We start from the raw sequence: 27,404 nt of genomic DNA, 5'->3' as shown, positions 1-27,404 counted from the left end.
TGAGTTTATGATCTAATAGTATACCCAAGTCGTTTTCACATGTGCTGTTGCTTAGCCCTATTCCTCCCATTCTGTATATGCTTTTTTCATTTTTATTGCCCAGATGTAGTACTTTGCATTTTTCCCTGTTAAAAACCATTCTGTTAGTTGCTGCCCACTTCTCCAGTTTGTTTATATCTTTTTGAATCCTCTCTCTCTCTTTAGTATTAGCTATGTCTCCTAGCTTTGTGTCATCAGCAAATTTAATCAGTTTACCCTCAATTCCTTCATCTAAATCGTTGATAAAGATGTTGAACAATACAGGGCCCAGCACAGAGCCCTGTGGTCAGCGTCGGACTGGCCCACCGGGGAACCGGTGGATTCTCCGGTGGGCCCTGGCATCTGGTGGGCCCTGGCACCTGCAGGCATACAGGGCCAGCAGTTGCCTAGGGCCCCCGCTGCTCCAGGGGCCCCCAGCCAGTGGTGTGTCGCACACCATGCAGCTGCTATGGGGGCCCCTGCCAGCGGAGTAGCAGCGGGTGTCAGGAGGCAGGAGCCCCTGTCCCCGCTGCTAAAGAGAAATGAATATTCACTGCGAAGCAGTGAATATCATTTCAGGTCTCCACACCCCCAGAGGCCCCACCCCCAGCCCAGTAAGCTGCTCTGCATCAGGGCCGGCGCCGCCCTCAGTCCTCTCTGCTCCTGACTCACAGCCAGTGCGCGATGACGTCACTACATCGCGCACCCGCTGTGTGTCTGGCAGAGGGGGCAGCTCCTGACACTGAAGCCGGGATCAGCGTGGGAGCGAGGAGGAGAGGTGAGTATTGTGTTTTTTTTTTTTTTTTTATATCTCTCTCGCTCTCTCTATCTGTCTCTATCTATCTATCTATCTATCTCTATTTCTCAATATATCTCTATATATCTCTCTATCTCTCTTATATCTATCTATCTTTCTATCTCTATCTATTATCTATATCTATCTATCTCTATATCTATCTCTATCTATTATCTATATCTATCTCTATCTATCTATCTTTATATCTATCTTTCTATCTCTACATCTATCTCTATATCTATCTATATATATCTCTATATCTATCTATTATGTCTATCTATCTATCTCTATATCTATCTATCTTTATCTATCTCTATATCTATTATCTCTATATTTATTATCTATCTAGCTACCATCTATATCTATCTATCTTTATCTATATATATCTCTATCTAATATCTATATCTATCTATCTCTATACCTATCTATTTATCTATCCGTTATCTATCTCTATATCTTTTCTCTGTATCTATCTATCTCTATATCTATATCTCTCGCTATCTATCGCTCTATCTCTATATCTATATCTATATCTTTATATCTATATCTATATATCTATCTCTATATCTATCTCTATTTCTCTCTATATCTATCTCTATAGCTATCTATCTATATATCTCTATCTATCTCTATATCTCTATATCTATCTTTCTATCTCTATATATCTATCTATCTTTATCTATTTATCTCTATATCTTTTCTCTGTATCTATCTCTCTATATCTATATCTATCTATCTCTATATATATCTATTATCTCTATATCTATATCTATTTCTCTCTATATCTCTCTCTATATCTATCTATCTATCTATTTATCTCTATCTCTATATCTATCTCTCTGTATATCTATCTATATTTCTATCTCTATATCTATCTCTATATCTATCTATCTTTCTCTATCTATCTATCTATCTCTATCTATTATCTATATCTATCTCTATCTATCGCTCTATCTCTATATCTATCTTTCTATCTCTACATCTATCTCTATATCTATCTTTCTATCTATATCTATCTATATCTATATCTATCTATTATGTCTATCTAGCTATCTCTATTATCTATATCTACCTATCTCTATATCTTTCTATCTTACTCTATCTCTATATCTATCTGTTATCTCTATATTTATTATCTATCTTTATCTATCTATCTCTATCTATTATCTATATCTATCTCTCTATCTATCGATCTCTGTATCTATCTCTCTCTATATCTATCTCTCTCTATCTCTATCTATCTTTATATCTATATCTATCTATCTCTATATCTATTATCTCTATATCTATCTACCTATCTATCTCTATATCTCTCTCTCTCTCTCTCTCTATATATATATATATATATCTGTTTCTCTCTATATCTATCTCTATATCTCTCTATAGCTATCTATATATTATCTCTATATCTATCTATATATTATCTCTATATCTATCTATCTCTATATCTATCTATCTATCTCTATATCTGTTATATCTATATCCATATCTATCTCTATATCCATATCTATCTCTATATCTATCTATCTCTATATCTATATTTCTATCTAACACTATATCTCTATATCTATCTCTATATCTCATTATCTATCAATCTCTCTCTCTCTCTCTCTTTATCTATCTATTGATCTATCCATCTATCTCTATATCTATCTCTATATCTATCTATTATATCTATTATCTCTATTATCTATATCTATCCATCTATCTAGCTATCTCTATCTATCTCTATATCTCTCTATATCTATCTTTCTAACTCTATATCTATCTATCTCTATACATATCTCTATATCTAGCTATTATCTCTATATCTATCTCTATATCTATCTTTCTATATCTATCTGTCTCTATATCTATCTCTATATCTATCTATCTATCTATCTCTATATCTATCTATCTCTATATATCTCTATATCTATTTTTATTTATAGCCATCTATCTATATATATTTATCTCTATATCTATCTATATATGTCTATATTATTATTATTATTATTATTATTATTATTATTATATCTGTATATCTCTATCTATTATCTATCTCTATCTATATATATATCTATCTCTATATCTTTCTATCTATAGCTATCTATCTCTATATCTATCTATCTATCCATTATCTATTTTCTATCTATCTCTATATCTATCTACCTATCTATCTATCTATCTTTCTTTCTATATCTATCTTTATATCTATCTCTATCTATCTCTATCTCTATCTATCTCTATGAATCTTTCTATCTATATCTATCCATTATCTACTTTCTATCCATTATCTACTATCTATCTCTATATCTATCTATTTCTACATCTATCTTTCTATCTATTTCTATCTAACTCTATATCTATATATCTATATAGAATTATACCCTATGAGGGGGGCAGTATTATACCCTATGAGGGGGGCAGTATTATACCCTATGAGGGGGTGCATTATACCCTATGAGGGGGTGCATTATTCCCTATGAGGGGGCAGCATTATACCCTATGAGGAGGCAGCATTATATCCTATGAGGGGGTGCATTATACCCTATGAGGGGGTGCATTATATCCTATGAGGAGGCAGCATTATACCCTATGAGGAGGCAGCATTATATCCTATGAGGAGGCAGCATTATTCCCTATGAGGGGATGCATTATTCCCTATGAGGGGGCAGTATTATACCCTATGAGGGGGGCAGTATTATACCCTATGAGGGGGGCAGCATTATTCCCTATGAGGGGGCAGTATTATACCCTATGAGGGGGGCAGCATTATTCCCTATGAGGGGGGCAGTATTATACCCTATGAGGAGGCAGTATTATACCCTATGAGGGGGGCAGTATTATACCCTATGAGGGGGCAGCATTATACCCTATGAGGAGGCAGCATTATACCCTATGAGGAGGGCAGCATTATTCCCTATGAGGGGGTGCATTATACCCTATGAGGGGGTGCATTATACCCTATGAGGGGGGCAGTATTATACCCTATGAGGGGGGCAGTATTATACCCTATGAGGGGGCAGCATTATTCCCTATGAGGGGATGCATTATTCCCTATGAGGGGGGCAGTATTATACCCTATGAGGAGGCAGCATTATACCCTATGAGGGGGGCAGTATTATACCCTATGAGGGGGGCAGTATTATACCCTATGAGGGGGGCAGTATTATACCCTATGAGGGGGCAGCATTATACCCTATGAGGGGGTGCATTATTCCCTATGAGGGGGTGCATTATTCCCTATGAGGGGGGCAGTATTATACCCTATGAGGAGGGCAGTATTATATTCTATGAGGGGGTGCATTATTCCCTATGAGGGGGGCAGTATTATACCCTATGAGGGGGGCAGTATTATATTCTATGAGGGGGTGCATTATTCCCTATGAGGGGGGCAGTATTATACCCTATGAGGGGGGCAGTATTATACCCTATGAGGAGGCAGCATTATACCCTATAAGGGGGTGCATTATTCCCTATGAGGGGGGCAGTATTATACCCTATGAGGGGGGCAGTATTATACCCTATGAGGGGGGCAGTATTATACCCTATGAGGGGGGCAGTATTATACCCTATGAGGGGGCAGCATTATTCCCTATGAGGGGGTGCATTACACCCTATGAGGGGGTGCATTATTCCCTATGAGGGGGGCAGTATTATACCCTATGAGGGGGGCAGTATTATACCCTATGAGGGGGTGCATTATACCCTATGAGGGGGTGCATTATTCCCTATGAGGGGGGCAGTATTATACCCTATGAGGGGGGCAGTATTATATTCTATGAGATGGCTGCATTATATTCTATGAGATGGCTGCATTATACTATGTGAGGGGGCTGCTTTATATTCTATGAGGGGGCTACCCCAACTCCTGCTACATAATTAAGACATGTACAACCTTATATTATACCCGGATATTAGCGTGTTTTACCGCATAATTGGTGGTCTGTTATTTAACTCTATGCAGCTACATAGTGGGCCCCAAGAATGATTTTCTCTGGTGGGCCCAAGGTCTTCCAGTCCGACGCTGCCTGTGGTACCCCACTTGAGACATTCTTCCAACTGGATGTGCAGCAATTTACGACCACTCTGTTTGTCCAATCACTAAGCCAGTTATGAATCCACCTAACAGTTAGACCTATTGTTTAAATCAGTTTTATCTATTAATTTTTTTAAATGTGGATTTTTTTTTAAATATTCTTCATATCATTTCACATCTTGTCAATGTCTGGACTAGATTTTAAATGGCAACTCATTTGATTAATAAAAGTATGAGTTTTCATGGAAAACACAAAATTGTCTGGGTGACCCCAAAACTTTTGAACGGTAGTGTATACTTTGTAATTTTCCCCTCTGCCATAAGTTCTAACATTAATTTCCTATTTGTCACATGGACTTTAACAGCAATTGACTGATTCAGACTCTAAGTGTTTTATCTAAGAACGCGCTAATCTGAGAAAAGATCACTGTGAAGGGAGAAGGGGGCTGTAATTGGGAAGCCTGTGTGCAATGTTATCTACTATGCATAGAGGTTTTACCTGTTGTAATCCTGTCTGTAAGTGCTCGTTCACACAACTGATTATATAGGACAAGTGCTATACATGGTTTCCACAGATAGCAGTTCTACCCATAATATTCTGTGGCAGTGCGAGTGTGTGGATACAGTATGTGAAAACCATCGGTAAGTGCGACTGACATACAGTAATGGAGGGAGTGGAGAAACTATTTTGTTTTCTCTACCTTCAGGCAAAAACGGATGCTGCTCTGATCAGAATAATCTTGTAATTTTTTCTTGGATGGAGAGAAAGCGATTGTCTGCACCGTGACCTACTCTAATAATGAGTCTACTGAAAAGTCTCGTGCATAGAAAAAGTAAGTGTGGGACTAATATTAGTCCTATTGGTCAGTGTCAAAACTGCTTTTGTTTATTTTTAATATACGGTACATCTAATATATAAAGCTCAATGTGGGTGTGTGTGTATGCATGTATGTCCGGGATTGGCATCTGCACCGTCACAACTACAGCCACAAAATTTGGCACAGTCACACGTCTGGACCCCGAGAGCGTCATAGGCTATGTTGTGAGGCGAAATTTTAACACCACGCGTTCCAATTCACCAAACACTTTTGCCCCTGTCTACATAATGGGGAAAAAGTGAAAGGAAAAGTGTTGGAGGCAAATTGACAGCTGCCTGATGTGAACAAGGGGGACTTAAAGAATGAGAGCGATGGCGCCACAGAGTATATACCGTACATTTGCTAAGGTGGGGCCCTGAGATGAGATACTCACCACACACGGGGATATGAAAACACACACAAAATGCGCCACACACTACCACGTGCTTCAACACATCCATATACAGGACCACCCTCAGCACACATTTCACCACACATACACCAACCTCGCCACATAAAAGTCGAAACACAAAAGTCGCCACTCAAAACTCGCCACGCTGTCCCAGAGCTGTTTAAAAGATGAAAAATGAGCTGTGATTGGTTGCTATCAGCAACAGTTTTCTTTGTAGACAGTTGTGGTAACTGAGGCCTATTATTCTTATCATTTCTATGGTGTTATCGTTCTTCTGTAAAGCTGGAAATAACACAATTTATTACCGTGCCAACACAGACCACCCTCTGACACAGACTGCAGGGGGAGCCCAGTATCACACAGGATAGGATTAGATACACAGCTCAGCAATCAGTATCACACAGGATAGGATTAGATACACAGCTCAGCAGTCAGTATCACACAGGATAGGATTAGATACACAGCTCAGCAGTCAGTATCATACAGGATAGGATTAGATACATGGCTCAGCAGTCAGTATCACACAGGATAGGAATAGATACACGGCTCAGCAGACAGTATCACACAGGATAGGATTAGATACACAGCTCAGCAGTCAGTATCACACAGGCTAGGATTAGATACACAGCTCAGCAGTCAGTATCACACAGGATAGGATTAGATACACAGCTCAGCAGTCAGTATCACACAGGATAGGATTAGATACACAGCTCAGCAGGCAGTATCACACAGGATAGGATTAGATATGCAGCTCAGCACACAGTATCACACAGAATAATATTAGATACATGGTTCAGCAGTCAGTGTCACACAGGATAGGATTAGATGCATGGTTTTTATGTGCAATATAATCATTATAATTTGTTATAACTAACCACAGTTGGTTACTATGCCCAGGGAATGCCGGGCTCTTCAGCTAGTAATAATATAAAAAAAAACAATACTTTTATTAAGGAGCTATTATAAAAGATATTTATATAAAAATATCTTTTAGAATAGCGCCTTAATAAAAAAATGTAAAAGATATTTTTATATAAATATCTTTTATAATAGCTCCTTAAAAGTATTGCTCTATTATATTATTATGTACCTTATATTTTTTTTTTCATGGAAAAAAAATTCTGAATGTTTCATGAATTAGTAGCAAGAGCTTTCTATCCCCCACTGTGCTTGATAAATTAACCCTTTCAATTGTACTGAAATGAAAATGCTCAGATGGATTACTGGCATTTATATCGTTGCCGTCTAATAAAATGTTTTCTCATTCGCACTCATTGACAATATGTGCTGCAACCCACGTACTGTATTCTACAGATAATCCACGTTATCGCATGCACCACATGTGATGAATTGCATTTAATCATATATAAAAGAGGTTTTCTTTTCAGTGGAACAAGAAGGGTTCATTTATGAAGTATAGGGGTGCGATAAAAACACTTGGGTGTGTAGGGCAGCTGGTGTTAATTTATCACAAACCAGCTCCCACAATCCCTCTCTCCCGACCCTGTAGTGTGGTCTATAAATTTAGAAGCATCCTAAGGGGTGCATGCAATATGGGGTTGCACGCCTCCCTGAAGCAAAGCATCCCAGAAGCTAAGCATCAAGAAAAAACAGTTTTTCCATGGCAGTTAGTCAGGGCCGAAGTCAGGTAACCCACACTTTGCTCTCCCTTTTAGCCATGTGCTTTATTTCTATCCTCCTGTGTTCCCTTGCCAGCCACATTCACCACCCCATCCCCACTCCATCACGACTCATACACATCAACTCCTTTAAACTTGCCTCAACTATGTACAGCTCCCATGCACTTCTCAGCTTCCTGAAAAACCTCAGTTCTTCTTGCTCAAACACATCCCACAAAAAACTTCTCACAATTGCAAAAAATACTTGCTCTTCATCTTCCTACTCCTACTGATTTCAGGAGACATCTCCCTCAACCCCGTTCCACCATCCCCCAACGTCAACCCCTACCCTACCTCATATCAAAACCTTACTAACCCTATTAACTTTTGTTGCACCCCTTCATCTCCTTCTTTTAATTGTGCCCTCTGTAATCCATGGTCTGTATGTAACAAACTTCCTTTCCTGCACAACTACTTTATAAACAACTCTCTTAATCTGTTGGCCCTCACTGAAACCTGGATTCAGGATTCTGACACTGTCTCCCCTGCTGCCATTTCCCATGGTGGCTTACAATTCTCCCATTCCCCGTGACCCACAAACAGACCTGGTGGTGGAGTCGGCATACTCCTGTCCCCACAGTGAACCTTCCAGGTCATCCCCCAGTTCAATCACTCTCATTCCCTTCTTTTGAGGTCCACACCATCAAGATCTCCTACCTACACTCACTGGCCACTTTATTAGGTACACCATGCTAGTAAGGGGTTGGACCCCCTTTTGCCTTCAGAACTGCCTCAATTCTTCGTGGCAGAGATTCAACAAGGTGCTGGAAGCATTCCTCAGAGATTTTGGACCATATTGACATGATGGCATCACACAGTTGGCGCAGATTTGTCGGCTGCACATCCCTGATGCGAATCTCCCGTTCCACCACATCCCAAAGATGCTCTATTGGATTGAGATCTGGTGACTGAGGAGGCCATTTGAGTACAGTAAACTCATTGTCATGTTCAAGAAACCAATCTGAGATGATTCGAGCTTTATGACATGGCGCATTATCCTGCTGAAAGTAGCCATCAGATGTTGGGTACATTGTGGTCATAAAGGGATGGACATGGTCAGCAACAATACTCAGGTAGGCTGTGGCGTTGCAACGATGCTCAATTGGTACCAAGGGGCCCAAAGAGTGCCCAGAAAAAATTCCCCACACCATGACACCACCACCACCAGCCTGAACCGTTGATACAAGGCAGGATGGATCCATGCTTTCATGTTGTTTACGCCAAATTCTGACCCTACCATCCGAATGTCGCAGCAGAAATCGAGACTCATCAGACCAGGCAACGTTTTTCCAATCTTCTACTGTCCAATTTCGATGAGCTTGTGCAAATTGTAGCCTCAGTTTCCTGTTCTTAGCTGAGAGGAGTGGTACCCAGTGTGGTCTTCTGCTGCTGTAGCCCATCTGCCTCAAAGTTCGACGCACTGTGCGTTCAGAGATGCTCTTCTGCCTACCTTGGTTGTAACGGGTGGCAATTTGAGTCACTGTTGCCTTTCTATCAGCTCGAACCAGTCTGCCCATTCTCCTCTGACCTCTGGCATCAACATGGCATTTCCGGCCACAGAACTGCCGCTCACTGGATTTTTTTTCTTTTTCGGACCATTCTCTGTAAACCCTAGAGATGGTTGTGCGTGAAAATCCCAGTAGATCAGCAGTTTCTGAAATTCTCAGACCAGCCCTTCTGGCACCAACAATCATGCCACGTTCAAAGGCACTCAAATCACCTTTCTTCCCCATACTGATGCTCGGTTTGAGCTGCAGGAGATTGTCTTGACCATGTCTACATGCCTAAATGCACTGAGTTGCCGCCATGTGATTGGCTGATTAGAAATTAAGTCTTAACACACAGTTGGACAGGTGTACCTAATAAAGTGGCCAGTGAGTGTAGATAGCTCACCGCTTCCCCTCTCTGACCACAACATTCTCTCCTTCATGCTCACAATTCCTCGCCCACCCCAGCACACTCCTACCTACCACACATTCAGAAATCTACAAGCGATTAACCCTCATACACTTGCAGACTCCCTACACTCATCATTGTCCCCAATCTCCTTTTTTTGCTGCCCTGATCTGGCTGTACACCACTACAATGACACTCTCAGAAGCACCCTTGACCAAGTAGCGCCTCTCACCCTCAGAACCTCCAAGCACAGTAATACAGCCCTGGCTCATATCACAAACTCTATTTCTCCAGCGATGCTCTAGAAGTGCTGAACACTAATGAGGAAAACTCGCACACCAGAAGACTTCACCCACTTCAAATTTATGTTAAGAACCTCTAACTCTGTGCTCCACCTCACCAAACAGACCTATGACACCACCCTGATCTCCTCACTATCCAACAACCCCAAGAAACTTTTCAACACCTTTCACTCCCTACTCAGGTCGTAAGCACAATCCCCTATCACAGACATTTGTGCTGATGACCTGGCCTCTCACTTTATAGATAAAATAGTCTCCATCAGGAAATCCTCTCCCAGCCACCAAGTGCAGTGACTCCCATCCCTCCCTGCATTTCCCCTTTGTCACTCTCCACATTTGATCCCATCACAGAAGAAGAAGTCTCCAGGCTCCTCTCTTCTCGTCCGACTACGTTCACTACTGACCCCATTCCCTCACATCTCCCCCAGTCTCCTTCTCCAGTCGTCACAACTCACCTAACTACAATCTTTAATCTCTCCCTCTCCTCTGGAATTTTCCCATCCTCCTTCAAACACTCTATCATTACTCCATTATTAAAGAAACCCGCCCTCGACCCATCCTGCACAAACAACTACAGACCAGTCTCCAATCTCTTGGAGCACCTTGTCTACTCCCGCCTTACCCGTTACCTCTCCACTCATTCCCTCCTAGACCCTTCACAGTCCGGCTTCAGCCCCCTACATTCAACAGAAACTGCACTCATCAAAGTGACCAATGACCTTCTGACAGCAAAATGTAATAGTGACCACACTCTGCTAATTCTTCTCGACCTTTCTGCAGCTTTCAACACTGTTGACCACCATCTTCTACATTCTAGGCACCAGTCACTAGGCATTAAGAACACTGCCCTCTCCTGGTTCTCTTCCTATCTTTTTGACTGCCCCTTAAGTGTTTTGTTTCACTGGCTCCACTTCATCTCCTCTTCCTCTCACTGTTGGGGTACCTCAGGGCTCAGTCCTTGGCCCTCTTCTCTTCTTTCTCTGCACAACCCCAATTGGACAGACCATCAGTAGATTTGGCTTTGAGTACCATCTTTATGCTGATGACACACAACTATACATGTCATCCCCTGACATTACCTCCGCTGTACTACAGAACGACAGTGACTGTCTGTCTGCAGTCTCTAACATCATGTCTGCTCTCTGTCTGAAACTCATCCTCCCCAAAATGGAACTTCTGCTCCCAACGTCTAAAAACCTCCACAAATCTGACATTTCCCTCTCCAAAGTGCGGCACCCCCCTACATCTCCTCCCTCATTTCTGTCTATCTGCCTAGCCGATCACTGCGCTTTGCAAACGACCTTCGACTAACCTCTGCACTAAGCCGTACCTCCCACTCCCGACTCCAAGACTTCTCCCGCACTGCGCCAATCCTCTGGAATACTATACCCAAGAAATTAGGACCATCCACAACTTGTACGGTTTTAGGAGCTCCCTCAAAACAGATTTGTTCCGAGCGGCCTATCATGTTCCCTAATCAAAGTGATTTTATGTGTGTGTAGCCCATTCACTATCTCTGTCTATCCCCCACTCCCTCAAGATGGCTGGACCAGCATTGTAAATACACACCTGTACTTTGTATCCCTCCCACCTCTTTGGAGATTGTGAGTTCTCACGAGCAGGGTTGTCATATTTTCGTCTTATTTTGCTTTAGTTATTGTATTATTAACGATGTTACTTATGACTGTTGTGTTTGAAACTGTTAGGCCGGGGTCACACTAGAGAGGAATACGGACGAGTGAGAGGCGTTAAAAGCACGCATTACACAAGCTGCGATTGTCAGCGTACTACGCCCGTAGTACACCAATGCAAGTCTATGGGTGCACTAAAAATACTCATTACACACGGACCAGATGTGTGACTTGCGAGAAATACGCACCCAGTGTCCTTTAGAAAAGCCGGCAATTCAGTGCGCTATACAGTAAAATCACACTGACAGGTTTTATAATACAAACGAAAGAATAGATATAGACACATAGAATACATACATATATATATACACATGTCATTGAGACATACATATATATATTGTGAGAATCATGTGGGAATAGTGGATGAGGGCAGGTATATCTCGCCCAGATTCCTTTCCTATGTGGCCTAGTCTGGTCAGTATCGCACCTGCTTGCTAATGAATAATGGGAGGTGGATATAAAAGGATGCCAGGTGGTTGTGTGAGTGTCTCAGCCTGGGAACACAGAGAGCCTGTCTGTGTGAGAGACACACGTGAGTGGAAGCAGTGCCCACTGCAACTGTGGTTTGGCTGGACGGGAGAAGCCCGCCAGTTGGTAGTTAGGTTGTACTTTGTTTAGTTAGTGCCGGACAGGCAAGGATTTGTTTTATGTTTTATTTCTTTTATGCATTGCTTTCACCTTTAATAAACCTGACCCAGTGTCAGTTACACCCGACTCCCAGCTCTGCGCCTGAGTTTCATGCTGAACGCACGTGACCTTTGACCCCAGCAAAGGCGATCCCGGAGTGTTTTATCACATTGTGGTGGAGAACGCAGGCATCACGTTGCAAGCATGAGCATGGAGGACGTGGTGAAAGCGCTGGTACAGTCCACCGCCATCCAGCAAGAAGCTAATCGGGTGATGATGGCCCAGCTGAAGGAGTTGGTGGACATGACAGTTACCGATCGTTCGCTTCTCCAGCAGGTGGCGCAGCGCTTGGCAAGCTTACCTGAGCTTAACCTGGAAGCCGAGTCGAGAGTGATTCACGTGAGTCGGTACTGGCAGAAAATGACGACCGAAGATGACGTCGAGGCATACCTGACCACGTTTGAACGGACGGCGGTGCGAGAAAAATGGCCGAAGGCACGATGGGCCGGCCTGATTGCCCCGTTTCTTTCCGGTGAGGCCCAAAAGGCGTATTATGACTTGGAACCTGAAGCTGCGCAGGACTTTGACAAATTGAAAGCTGAGATCTTGGCCCGGCTGGGAGTGACGACCGCTGTCCGTGCACAGAGAGTGCATCAATGGACTTATCAGCCGGATAAACCACCGCGGTCACAGATGTTCGACCTGATCCACGTGACGAAGAAGTGGCTACAACCCGAGGTGCTGACAGCGCCAGAGATAATCCAGAGAGTCGTCATGGAAAAGTACCTGAGAGCTCTACCGCCAGCCCTGAGGAAGTGGGTAAGCCATGGAAATCCTACGACGGCAGATCAACTGGTGGATCTGGTTGAACGTTACTCCGTGGCGGAAGGACTCCGAGACGACGCTACCCCACCTCGTTCTTCATCATCTCCACGTGGAACCGGTAAGACTGTTCCAGGGAGTAGGGGAGATGGAAAAATCCCTAAGACAGTGGGGGAGTAAAACGGGACTGCCTGCACTGCGAGGCCGAGAGTAACGAACTATGGTCTAAGCAAGGGGCCCGTTAGGTGTTTCCGCTGCCAAGAGATGGGACATATTGCTGCGAACTGTCCGGTCACTACTGAACCCATGCAGTGCGACGTCACAGACTCTAAAAACCGCATGTCTATGGTTGCATGGGTAGTGAGTGTGAATGCCGGTCAAAAGGATGTGGAAAAACACTTGTGTGATTTAACTGTTGATGGCAAAAATGTGGTGGCATTGTTAGACTCGGGAAGTGTGGTGACTCTGGTGAAGGCCAGTCTGGTGTCAGCCCCGACTGGACCATCAAACAAATTTTCTGTAACGTGTGTGCATGGAGACACCTGTTCGTACCTCACCACGGTCATATGCATTACTACTTCCTATGGGTCTGTGCGACATAAAGTGGGACTCGTCCCGGCGTTATTGCATGATGTCATCCTGGGCCGGGATTTTCCCCACTTCTGGCAATTGTGGGAGAATCAGTTGATGCCCTCGGGTAATAGTGTACATGATTCTTCTCCCAGGGCGCGTGTGGGTCCCGAACCCCTGGAAGAGGTCTCCCCGGAAGACTCGGGGGAAGAGTCTGCGGGAAATGACCTGCAGTTCCCGTTTTCAGTCATGGCGGGTGATACGGAGGAGACCGGGGAAGAGGAGGAGGCCGACAGCCGTCCACCTCCCCGTTTACCGGATTTGGAAGTTCAGAAAGATGACTTCCAAAGCGAGCAAATAAAGGATCCTACCCTTTCTCAGGCTAGGACAAATGTAAAAGTGATAAATGGGGTACCCGTAGAACCTGGCTCTAGGCTGGCATATCCTTACATGGTTCTGGAGAAAGATTTACTCTATCAGATAGAGAAAAAGGGGGAAGATACGGTGCAACTATTAGTCGTGCCAAAACCCTACCAGCGGCAGGTGCTGGACCTGGCCCACCGACATGTGATGGGAGGTCACCTGGGAGTCCAGAAAACCACCGAAAGGATATTACACTGTTTTGTTTGGCCAGGCATGCATCACGATATTCGAGTATATTGTGAGTCTTGTCCTGACTGCCAAGCCTCTGCACCTAAGCCCCCTTTCTGTAGCCCTTTGGTACCCCTACCTATTATTGAAGTCCCGTTTGAGAGGATTGGGATGGATTTAGTTGGGCCCCTTCCACGGTCTGCACGTGGACACCAACATATCCTGGTCATCTTGGATTATGCCACTCGTTACCCTGAGCCCATCCCTTTGCGTAACACGGCCACCAAGACGATTGCCAAGGAACTGGTGCATGTGTTTAGTCGGGTCGGTATACCAAAACAGATACTCACCGACCAGGGGACCCCCTTTATGTCCAGGGTAATGAAGGAGCTCTGCCGATTGTTACAAATCGAACCGTTGCGCACATCGGTGTATCACCCTCAAACAGACGGGTTGGTCGAACGGTTCAATAAAACTCTGAAGCAGATGCTGAGAAAGGTGATAGACAAGGATGGGAAGAACTGGGACTACTTACTTCCGTATTTGCTTTTTGCCATCAGGGAAGTACCCCAGTCTTCCACGGGATTCTCGCCTTTCGAGTTATTGTACGCCCGACGTCCTCGCGGACTGTTAGACGTTGCAAAAGAAACCTGGGAGGGTCAGGTCACTCCGTTTAAAACAGTGATAGATCACGTCACACAAATGCAGGACTGTATTGCGGCTGTTATGCCTATCGTCAAAGAACACATGATACAGGCTCAAGGAGCCCAAAAAAGAATCTATGATAGGGGCGCCAAGATCCGTACGTTTGCACCCGGAGATAGGGTGTTGATCCTGGTCCCCACGGTGGACAGTAAGTTCCTGGCAAAGTGGCAGGGCCCCTTTGAGATTAAGGAAAGAGTTGGTGAAGTAAACTACAAAGTATACCAGGCAGGTAAACGGAAACCTGAACAGATTTATCATGTAAATCTGATAAAACCCTGGAAAGATCGGTCTGCCTTGTCAGCGGAGCTGGCCCGTCCCGTCTGCTCGCATACCATACCGGAGGTACGGGTTGCAGAGACTCTCTCGGAGTGGCAAAAGACTGAGGTCAGGCAGTTTCTACTTCACAACCAAAAGTTTTTCTCAGAAAAACCCGGGCAGACTATGCTTATGAAACATGACATCATAACGGAACCTGGTGTCACAGTTCACGTAAAGCCCTATCGAATCCCTGAAGCGCGCCGTGTAGCTGTTTCCCGAGAAGTGAAGGCAATGTTGGAGTTAGGAGTCATTGAGGAATCGCACAGTGCGTGGTCCAGCCCGATTGTGCTAATTCCTAAACCGGACGGCACCATCCGGTTCTGCAATGACTTCAGGAAACTGAATGCGGTCTCAAAATTTGATGCCTATCCAATGCCCCGGGTCGATGAGTTAATAGATCGGTTAGGAAAAGCCCGGTATATTACGACCCTAGATCTAACAAAGGGGTATTGGCAGATCCCTCTGGCTGAGGCTGCCAGAGAAAAGACGGCATTTGCTACGCCGGAAGGTTTATTTCAGTATGTGTATATGCCGTTTGGACTGCATGGGGCACCGGCGACCTTCCAGAGACTGATGGATCGAGTCCTGAGGCCACATAGGCGGTACGCTTCGGCCTATTTGGATGACATTGTCATTTACAGCTTGGACTGGGAGACTCATCTCCAGAAAGTACAAGCTGTGATTGACGACCTGTGGGAGGCAGGTCTAACCGCGAACCCCAAGAAATGTCACATCAGGCTAGAAGAAGCCCGGTATTTGGGGTATGTAATTGGGAGGGGTGTTGTTAAACCCCAGGTTGATAAGATTCAGGCGGTTCAGGACTGGCCACAACCTGTCAACAAGAAGCAGGTGCAAGCCTTCCTGGGGATCGCCGGCTATTATCGCAGGTTCATACCCAATTTTGCAGCCATCGCTACCCCCCTGACGGATCTTACAAAAGGGAAAGACTCCGTCATGATTAAATGGAGTTTAGCGGCTGAAGAAGCCTTCCATAGCCTAAAACGGGCACTTTGCTCTCAGCCCGTACTGGTGACTCCGGACTTCCGCAGCGAGTTTGTGGTACAAACGGATGCCTCTGATACCGGTATCGGGGCCGTACTCTCACAAGTGAGGGACGGAGTGGAACACCCAGTCCTCTATCTCAGCAGGAAGCTGAATAAACACGAGCAAAGGTATGCAGTCGTAGAAAAAGAGTGCCTCGCCATTAAGTGGGCTTTAGAGGCCCTCAAATATTACCTGGTGGGCCGAAAGTTCAGGCTGATCACTGACCATGCCCCTCTCAAGTGGATGCACTTGAACAAGGAACGGAATAGCCGGGTGACCCGGATGGTTCCTTGCCCTGCAGGCCTACACTTTTACGGTGGAGCACCGCCCAGGGGTACAGATGGGAAATGCAGATGCCCTGTCCCGAGTGCACTGTTTGGCGGGTGTCATTGCTTGACCGGAGTGGTCTGAGCAGAAGGGGGGATATGTGAGAATCATGTGGGAATAGTGGATGAGGGAAGGTATATCTCGCCCAGATTCCTTTCCTATGTGGCCTAGTCTGGTCAGTATCGCACCTGCTTGCTAATGAATAATGGGAGGTGGATATAAAAGGATGCCAGGTGGTTGTGTGAGTGTCTCAGCCTGGGAACACAGAGAGCCTGTCTGTGTGAGAGACACACGTGAGTGGAAGCAGTGCCCACTGCAACTGTGGTTTGGCTGGACGGGAGAAGCCCGCCAGTTGGTAGTTAGGTTGTACTTTGTTTAGTTAGTGCCGGACAGGCAAGGATTTGCTTTATGTTTTATTTCTTTTATGCATTGCTTTCACCTTTAATAAACCTGACCCAGTGTCAGTTATACCCGAATCCCAGCTCTGCGCCTGAGTTTCATGCTGAACGCACGTGACCTTTGACCCCAGCAAAGGCGATCCCGGAGTGTTTTATCACAATATATATATATATATTTATATTTCACAGAGTTCTTCATAGCAGAATAGCCGCTAATTCAATTGTCGGCTTTTGTGAAATCATTCCCCAAACCGACATGAAATGATACATGGTTTACATACAGTAAAGCATTTCGTTGTAAAAAAAATGTGTGGGCTCCCGCATTGACAAATTACCGCGGGAGCCCACATATTTTTTACAACGAATTAACCCCTTAAATTAACACCTACACCTCCCAAATTTTACACATCAACCCTCATCTATTTACTAATGAAAGACATACAAAACAAAACATGAAATGAAATGCTTTACTGTATGTAAACCATGTGTCATTTCATGTCGGGTTGGGGAATGATTTCACAAAAGCCGGCAATTGAATTAGCGGCTATTCTGCTATGAAGAACTCTGTGAAATATAAATATATATACATATAAATATATATACAGTCATATGTAAAAGTTTGGGCACCCCTATTAATGTTAACCTTTTTTCTTTATAACAATTTTGGTTTTTGCAACAGGTATTTCAGTTTCATATATCTAATAACTGATGGACTCAGTTATATTTCTGGATTCAAATGAGGTTTATTGTACTAACAGAAAATGTGCAATCTGCATTTAAACAAAATTTGACCGGTGCAAAAGTATGGGCACCCTTATCATTTTCTTGATTTGAACACTCCTAACTACTTTTTACTGACTTCCTGAAGCACTAAATTGGTTTTGTAACCACATTGAGCTTTGAACTTCATAGCCAGGTGTATCAAATCATGAGAAAAGGTATTTAAAGTGGCCACTTGCAAGTAGTTCTCCTATTTGATTCTCCTATGAAGAGTGGCATCATGGGCTCCTCAAAACAACTCTCAAATGATCTGAAAACAAAGATTATTCAACATAGCTTTTCAGGGGAAGGATACAAAAAGTTGTCTCAGAGATTTAACCTGTCAGTTTCCACTGTGAGGAACATAGTAAGGAAATGGAAGAACACAGGTACAGTTCTTGTTAAGCCCAGAAGTGGCAGGCCAAGAAAAATATCAGAAGGGCAGAGAAGAAGAATGGTGAGAACAGTCAAGGACAATCCACAGACCACCTCCAAAGACCGGCAGCATCATCTTGCTGCAGATGGTGTCACTGTGCATCAAATTTTGTTTAAATGCAGATTGCACATTTTCTGTTAGTACAATAAACCTCATTTGAATCCAGAAATATAACTGAGTCCATCAGTTATTAGATATATGAAACTGAAATAGCTGTTGCAAAAACCAAAATTGTTATAAAGAAAAAAGGTTAACATTAATAGGGGTGCCCAAACTTTTACATATGACTGTATATATATGTGTCTCAATGACATGTGTATATATATATATATATATATGTATATATATATATATATGTATTCTATGTGTCTATGTATTCTTTCTTTTGTGTTATAAAACCTGTCATAGGACTCCATTATATGTCCATTTTGCAAGCCGGCGAGAAAATCTCAGCATACGGATGGCATACGGATTACATACGGATGCTTTCATGTGCAAAATACGCGACCACACCTTGATTACGGATGACATACGGAGCACTATTTAGGGGCCATTCATCCGTATTACGCCTGTAAACTACGGACCGTGTTTTGCGTTGGTTAGTGTGACCCCGGCCTTAAACTGTAAAGCGCTCCGGAACATGTTGGCGCTATATAAATAAAGATTATAATTATGTGTCCGTGCAGCTGTGATGTGAGGAGTATGGACGCCATGAGCTGGTAGCATGTGAACCACCAAGTTTCCGCTGAGAGTATTCATTCCACATATTACTCTGGGCCCTTGGTTCCTGGTTATGCCCACATTCACACTTTCCTTGCATTTATGATGTGACTTTATTTTGCTCTTCAGAATTGGTACAAAAAAAAACCATTGAAAGTGATGAAGTAGACAAAGAAGCCGCCCGAAAAGCGCTTTAGTCTTCTGTAACACTTCCCCACTGAGCCCACGTGCAGACATTTCAATTAGAGGATAAAGATCTACTCTCACATCGCAGATGGAGTTCACATGATGCCTGATAGATTTTTAAATAAAGGAAATGGACCAAAAGAGATTGTTTAATGAGATTTTAAGTCAGAGGATTGCAGCTATAGATCCATGCTTTCTGATAGAGGGATTAACCTGCATCTTAGTGGAAAGAAATGACATTTATACCAGGCTAAAACAGATTACGGGGGTATTAAACGGTGTGATTCTGGATATTCGCTTTCCACGTGTTTGCTCCTTGTAATTGACACTGATTTAACTTCAGTTTTTTTTCAATAAGGAGAAATATCCAGGATATGAATAGCTAAGAAATACAGTACATGGAAACGCTAACCATGCAATTATGCTGCCTAGAATATCAGGTAATTAAAAAGGCATAACATTATGATAATTATGAGTTTGACCTCCGGCAATGCTGAAAATAAAGGTCCCTTCCCCATTTTGCCCTCCACGGCGGCGCTCCCAGCCACCTACTGCGCAGGAAACCCTGAAACTGCTCCATTCAAGTGCACTTGTAATGGTTTGTGAGACTCAGTGCTTAACTCAGCCCTGCGGCGCCGGCAAACGTGGCCCTTCACCATCTGTACATCACAATCATATTTTTAGAGACAACTGTTGCAGCATTGCTTAAAGTAAATCTGTTAATAGTAATCTGCCTAGGAAACCTGACATACTGCTGGATGGGGCAGGGGAACACATTTCCAAAAATACCTATTCCATCAGTTTCCAGCACTTTTTTGTGATTTATTCATATGCAATTTAGTCTTGGAAGTCCAGTGTTGGGTAGTAATATAAGAAAGTTTGAAGATACAGCTCATGCCTCCAATATATGTAGGTTGTTTAATCTGTTTTTTTGAGAATCCTGCGTATAAAACACTATGGGTGTGGGTCGCCCTCCCAGGGCTGTGGGGTACTCGGTACCGGGCCGGTGTCAGCGGGATGTGTCACAGCAGCGGTGACCCGGTCCGTGGCCCTGGGCGCCCAAGTAATGGGGGAATGGGAATGGTGGCATGTAATTGATTAAATGAATAGTTCGTGACGCCACCTGTGGTGTTCGGCAAGTGAGATGTTAAGCCGAAGCTGCATGCAGATCCTCTGGGACTGGTGGTGTGTTGCAGCCAAGATGGTGAAGCTCCCCACAGGTGGAGCTGTAGTCCCATGGCAGTGTAGATGTGGTTGGCACAGGGATGTAGCTCTGCCGGAAGGGTAGGAAGCAGACAACGACACAGCAGGGTGCAATTTCTGTACCTTTACTTGATAAATGCAGTCCAGGGTCCTGATTACAGATGGTACCAGAGCAGGCTAGCCTGGAAGCAACTCAGGGATTCTCTCTTAGCAGATGGGCTGTGCAGACTCCTTCCTAGCGCTTATTTGAGTGAAGTACTCCTAGTACTGAGTTACACTGAAGTTCCTCTCAATTCTTCTCTACTAGCACTCCTCGTATGGCAGACAGCTGTAGCCGCTATTCCTCTCTTGGCTCACTCCGTGCTGTTGTGCCTCCGAGTCTTGCTTGTATAGGTTAACTGCGAGAGAGACCCTTCATTGCCTCCAAGCCTGGCATTACCCTTCCTGGAGGAGGCAAAGCCACTGTGGCGGCCATATTCCTGGGGGCGCCACAGGTGCGTGTGAAACATTGGACTACACTCTGATGTCATCCACACAGAGACAATGGAGAAGGTGCCCATGCTACTATTTTAATGAAGTTACAATAAAGAATTGTCGCTTTTAATTCACTTTTGCTGGTTTGAAAAACCTCTTTTCATCACCTTGACCAAAGCTCCGGAGTTGGGTATATGAGTGCATTTGCTGTCCTCACTTCTTTCTGACCAAACATTTTGATTGACAGTGGGGTAATGTCATGCAGCAGAGCCTCTGTCTCCATTATTAATCAAGAAGCGGGGCAGAGCTAATATTGAAAAGTGAAGAGAATACCAGGACTATTTACTGATATGCTCATTAGTGCACTTATAAGACTAACACGTAAAAGTAAAGCACAAATTTTGGAGCAATGAAGTTGATCGCAAATTGTGTACTCTTGGAAATGTGTTACTCTACCTTATTTTGCAGTGATTTTCCTATCCTAGGATCCGAGGGGTAACATTTCTACTTGCGGATACCCCTTGGATCCCGGTCAGACACCTCTCATCCAGCAAAACCAGATCTTGCACTTTGCACTGATGAAGAGCAGTAACCGAAACACAGTGTTTGCAAATTAAGATTATGGTTTGGCTTTTATCATAAATCATGAAGTCATGTGACAAGGCTCACTAAAGGGTCAGTATTGGCTTCTAGGATTGCTACTTCCTATAGATGTTGTGAGCAGGAAGCGGGTGTCATGATCCATGCTGGATCAGGATCTATAAAAAGCACAGGTAACCTTTTTTTCCCTAAGCTGTGCTTAAGGTTGGTTTTTGCCCCCGGTGGCCTAGGGCGACAGGTTCCTTATCGGCACCCGGTGCGGAACCGGCATAGGGAACGTTAGGAGCGTTAGGGACACTGACTCAGGGGAGTGCAGGAGGTCTCCACGTTCCTTTCCCTATCGGAGGGCCAACAATTATAACTGTTTCCCTTCCCTTTGTCTTGTTGTTTTAGTTACCGGCCTGCGGGCCGTGTCACACAGGACAGTATCACGTGCCGCGTCCTGTTATTCTAGTTACCGGCCTGCTGGTCGCGTCACATAGGACGGGTCCATGTGACATTATCACCAACCGCAACTTTTTTTTCTGCTGAGCCATGGACCCAGTTCAGCCCTTTGCCCAATTGCTGCAGACCCTTACTAATGAGATTAGGGGGCTGCGCAGAGGGTTGGTGCGGCAGCTGCGGCTGTTGGTGGTTTCGGGGGCTTGGTCCACGAACAGGCTCAGCCAGAACCCAAGATATCCCTCCATGACAGATTTTCTGGAGGGAGAGATCAATTCTTGGTGTTTCAATAAGCCTGTAAATTGTATTTCAGGCTGCGCCCTCGTTCATCAGGGAGTGAAGAGCAATGGGTGGGAATCATTATGTCCCTTCTTAAAGGGGATCCCCAATCCTGGACCTTCTCCCTACCGGATGATTCTCCATCTTTAGAGTCCGTGGACGAGTTCTTTGCGGCTTTGGCGCGTGTGTATGGGGATCCTGATGGCGTCGCCCTGGCGGAATCTCGAATCCGTAGGTGTAAACAGGGAGCCCGAGTCGCTGAGGAGTACTGCTCAGAGTTTAGGAGATGGGCCACTAATACTCAGTGGAATGACCCTGCACTTAGGAGTCAATTGGTGCAGGGTTTGTCTCCAAAGTTGCAGGATACTCTGGTGCAGTACGCCGCCCCAGGTTGCTGGAGGCCGCCATGTCCCTTGCCATCCGGATGGATAGACGCCTTAGGGCGAGACATATACAAAAAGTGCCCCCTGATGTCCTTGCTAGGGAGGAGGACCCACCAGTGCGGACGGAGGAACCCAGACAGCCCGGTGTTGTTGATACAAAAAAAGGGGTGTCTGTGGCTCGTCATGGTGGGGGGGTATGCTTTTCCTGTGGGAAGCCGGGCCATTTCATGAGAGCCTGCCCAGTTCATGCCGAATCTCCAGACAAACCTATGCAAGTAGGAGGAGCTAGTTTGTTTTCGGAGCTGCCTACGGTTCGGGGAGTGGTGTCGGCATGTTTGTACTGTGGGCAGACTGGTCATGTCCTGAAGGCTTGCCCATTGCACGCCAAATTATCTGTGCCATCTGAGAAGCCATATTTCCCTGTTCGCTTGGAGGGAGGTGACCAGGGAATATACATTTCCTCCATTTTGCCCTCCCCAAGTACCATGTCAGCAGAGGTCTTGGCTGGCTGGGTACCGGAGGTGATACCAGTGTTTGTGGACAGCGGAGCAGGAGTCAGTCTAGTGGATGCTCGCTTTGTTCAGACTCATGGTCTGAGGTGTAGGATGCTAGTTCAGCCTATAAGCATCTGGGCAATAAACTCTGTTCCACTGAGCCAGGGGAGCTTGACCAAGGTCGTAGAGAATATCCAGCTGCGTATAGGACATCATGAGGAGTCCTTGTCATGCTACATCTTGGAGGGAATGCCAGTACCTATTGTTTTAGGCCTCCCTTGGCTGAAGAGACACAACCTGGTAATAGATTGGCGGGCGAGGGAAGTGGTCAGCTGGGGGCACTCGTGTCAGGGCTGCTGCCTACTGTCTCTGCTGTCTCTCTTCAACGATCCCCTTCCCCTCCGGTGAGGGCAGCAGATGTGCTGCAGGAGAGTAGGGGCAAGTCTCAACCCTCGCCATTGGCCAACCCTGGGAGGCACAGACCTCGTGGTGGAAAGGGTTGGAGGGTGGTGTACCCCTTGGTGAGGTGCGGGGGTGTGAGTGTGGTGACACAGGGGGACGCCTCTGTTGTCAATCCCAGAAAGAGTTCTCCAAGTGGTGACAAACGAATGAGTGGAAATAAATGTTCAGGTCCGGACCTGTGTGTGAACGAGCGTGTATGGTTGGCCACCAAAAAACATCCAGTGTAAGTGTGTTGTGGAGTGTTACCAGCTCATACCAAACATACACATTCACAACCCGTTCCCCAGGTCAGAGCTTTGGAGATGTGTGTTGCCTCCAGAACATACGTTGCCAATACCAGCGGGCTCGTTTCTCATCAACCTGACATGCAGGTAGTTGCTGGGGTGAACTCTGGGTCTGGGCGTCCCCGCTGTAGGTGGTTCCCTGATGGGGAGCGGTCTTAAGGGTCCAGAGGCCCCTCATTAAGGGGAGGGTACTGTCATGATGCATGCTGGATCAGGACATGCACAGGTAACCTTTTTTTTCCCTAAGCTGTGCTTAAGGTTGGTTTTTGCCCCCGGTGGCCATTAGGATTATTGCACTGTGGTGTCGTTTGTTCTAAGTTTGCCCCTGATGGTGGTGAGAGTCATTGCACTCTAGTTTCTTTAGTTAAGTGCACATGATTATAATGCAGTTGTGATTGCTGGCTCTGCTATAAAAGAGTCACAGGTGTTGCAATCAGTGTTGGTGATAGCGTTCATTTCAACCATCCTTGGTGGAGGTTGGAGCTGGAGAGCGTTCCTTGCTGCACTGTCTTAGCCCTTGTGTGAAAGGAGTCATAGGGGATTTCCTTGTAGCTCTGACAGAGCTTGGTGGCAGCGATTCAGGAGGAGAGCTGCTTGCTGGTGGTGGACTCTGTTGCCAGGAGCAAGTGCAACAGAGTAATCTAAGTGGTGTTTCCCTGTTTGTGTTTTTCCTTAGTGTGTATTAGTACAGCAGTGGGGCCAGTGCCTGCGCCACCCAGCTCCCTAGCAAGGGATAGGTGTAGGGTGTGCTAGGGCGACAGGTTCCTGATCGGCGCCCGGTGCGGAACCGGCATAGGGAACGTTAGGAGCGTTAGGGACACTGACTCAGGGGAATGCAGGAGGTCTCCACGTCCCCTTTCCCTATCGCAGAGCCCACCGTTGTAACTGTTTCCCTTCCCTTTGTCTTGTTGTTTTAGTTACCGGCCTGCGAGCCGTGTCACACAGGACAGTATCACGTGCCGCGTCCTGTTGTTCTAGTTACCGGCCTGCTGGTGACGTCACACAGGACGGGTCCACGTGACAGAAGGATGCAGTGACGGACAGGAGGCAGAAGGCCGGTCAAGGGTTAACAGTTTTATTTAACAGGGGAATACTCCATGCAGGGAGGAGCGTGGGCCACAGCACTGTCTGGGCCCAACGTGACCCCTTTACGACTCTCCTCACAGTCTCTGTCAGTGGTGGCATTGCTTGGGCGTGGGCCTATGCTGTACAAATGCTCTGGAACCGAAGCACTAACTGGTCCCTGCTGTAGTGTCTGACAAGGGTACGGGTCACAGTCCTGTACAAGCCCAACGTGGCTCAGCAAATATTTATTGGCACAGTCAGGGTGCAAGTGTCTGTCCTGTCCCCGGTCACTCTTATGGGGCACGTGTGTTGTACTCACAGACACGGAACATTCTGCACCATGCTTTCTGGTAGTCACCGGCACACTGCACCTTTCTCTGTAGTCATCGGGCACACACTGCACGGTCGTCTCCCTCTCTGGTCCTTGCTACTGGCGGCGGGAGATGGCGCACACTGGCCTGCACAATGCTGGTGCTCCCCTGACGGAGCACTCCTTTCTCTGGCAGCTGCGGTCCCTGTCCTTCTGGTCTGCTGCAGCACGCTTGGCACTTCTCTCTGCTGCGGCCCCTCTGCAGGTGGTGGGGCCTGTTGCAGCGCCGGCACTCTTTGGAGGGATGGGGCGCAGCACTCCTCTCTCTGCGCGCTGCCCCAGGTTCGCACCAAAAGCCCCCTGCTGCGCGTTCTTTTATCTCTTCTCCCCCCGCTGCTGTGCTCGCTTTTCCTCTGTGTCTCCCCACCTCCTTGGGACAGCAGGAAGGTCTGCCTCACTATCGCTTCCCCCAGGCAGCAGGGGAAGGTCTGCCTTACTAAAGCTTCCCCCGGGATCAGTGGATGCAGAATTTTTAGTTCCGGACTCGGCACACAGGTATCCGCGGTCTGGTTGTCCCCCTTACAATGGCACAAGAGTTCTAGTGCTCTTCCTCTCTGAAGAGAAAATTTGCATTATGGTATCCTAGGCACATTCTTAGGGTATGTGCACACAATGTCTCTGACACCCGTATGAAAAAGCGCCATAGAAAAGCTCTAAAGAATGAATATATGTAAATGTTTATTTTTTCCTTCCACATTCCAAAAATTCCTGTAAAGCACCTGAAAGGTTAAAAACTTCTTGAATGTGGTTTTGAGCACCTTGAGGAGTGCAGTTTTTAGAATGGTGTCACTTTTGGGTATTTTCTTTCATATAGACCCCTCAAAGTGGCTTCAAATGTGAGGTGGTCCCTAAAAAAATGGTTTTGCAAATTTCGTTTTAAAAATGAGAAATCGCTGGTCAACTTTTAACCCTTATAGCTTCCTAACAAAAAAAAATATCTTTTAAAAATTGTGCTGATGTAAAGTAGGCATGTGGGAAATGTTATTCATTATTTTGTGCGATATGACTCTCTGATTTAGGGCTCTTACTCACTGGGATCGGAGCGTGCGGCTGCACAGAAAAACATTTAGCCGCACACTCCGGTCCAAGTGCCGGCGGCAGTGCCAGATTTTCATGCGAGAGGCTCGCACGAGGATCATACTGATCTATTACTGATTTTATTACACTAATTTATTATTGATTTATTATTATCATCCAATGTGTCCGTAAAAAATATTGTCATTTTTTGGTAAGTTGTCCAGAAAAAATTAAAAGTCATGTTGGCAACCCTGATTGCATATGGATGGTATCCATGATTATCAGGAACCCATGCGTTTGTACAGGTAATTTCAAACCAGGGCTCAGATAGAAAAAAATGGACATGTCTCTGTTTTTTGGGAGGTTTTTTTGTCTCCACACGATCTGCAAAAGCATACATGGTATGAATATCTGCTTAGAACACATATTCATTATAGCCTATCTATTAAAAAAACACAGATCAAACACAATAGAAACAGAAAAATGAAAGTCTGACTAAGGCTTTATGTATTTTATATTTTTTTGCTATCTTGTGCCCATACGTATGTTTCATTCCTCCAGAATTTGCATATCTGCCTCTCTTTTCTGTTATAATTATAGCGAATACATAGAATATGAAATATGATTTTCTATATAAGTAGCACATTTTGATCCCTGCTAAGGGCATTAAGCAAAACCAGAAAGAAATATGGTCCTGACAGTTTTGTAGTAACTGGCGCTGCCACACTGTATCAAGCTGCTGATTTATGTGCTTCACTATATTCACAGGATTATGGTCATGTGGAAAGAAGAATGATGAGGCGCATAAAATCTACAATCCCACTTTGGTAACTTTAGCTTAGAGATGTAACGTTTAGTCCTTAAACCATAAACGCCTTCCATATGGCATTAGCATAGATGTCTCCATAACAATAAATGTTAGACACCAGAAATAATATTGGTTTAAGACATCATTTATCTTGATTTTTAACTGATGAACATTTCTCATAGCAGATCTTGAAGATCGTAAAAAAAATAAGCCAAATAAAAGAAATATCAGGAAGACACATGGATTGCGTAGTAAACTATTGTATTTAGGTGACACTTGACATAAAACTGGAAGAGGTTCTATGACAATTCCAACGTTTTCTAAAGAAGAACTCCCATCAAAAGTTGTA

General features: G+C 44.9%; 1 protein-coding gene and 1 long non-coding RNA gene across 2 annotated transcripts in view; both read left to right on the top strand.

The window, feature by feature from the left end:
- YIPF7 (Yip1 domain family member 7) overlaps positions 1–27,404 on the top strand; it is a 104,889-nt gene that overhangs the window by 57,889 nt on the left and 19,596 nt on the right. The gene's annotated exons all lie outside the window — the stretch shown is intronic.
- On the top strand, positions 336–27,060 carry LOC141096827 (uncharacterized). The gene is made up of 4 exons (XR_012233781.1): positions 336–796; positions 5,543–5,668; positions 19,534–19,615; positions 27,016–27,060. It is a non-coding gene; the product is annotated as an uncharacterized lncRNA (long non-coding RNA).

The sequence above is a fragment of the Dendrobates tinctorius genome, unplaced genomic scaffold, assembly GCF_039654945.1.
Source record: "Dendrobates tinctorius isolate UK_male_01 unplaced genomic scaffold, ASM3965494v1 ptg000079l, whole genome shotgun sequence".
Lineage (NCBI taxonomy): Eukaryota > Metazoa > Chordata > Amphibia > Anura > Dendrobatidae > Dendrobates > Dendrobates tinctorius.
The sequence above is the reverse complement of the archived record's forward strand: the minus strand, read 5'-3'. Positions and strand labels throughout refer to the sequence as shown.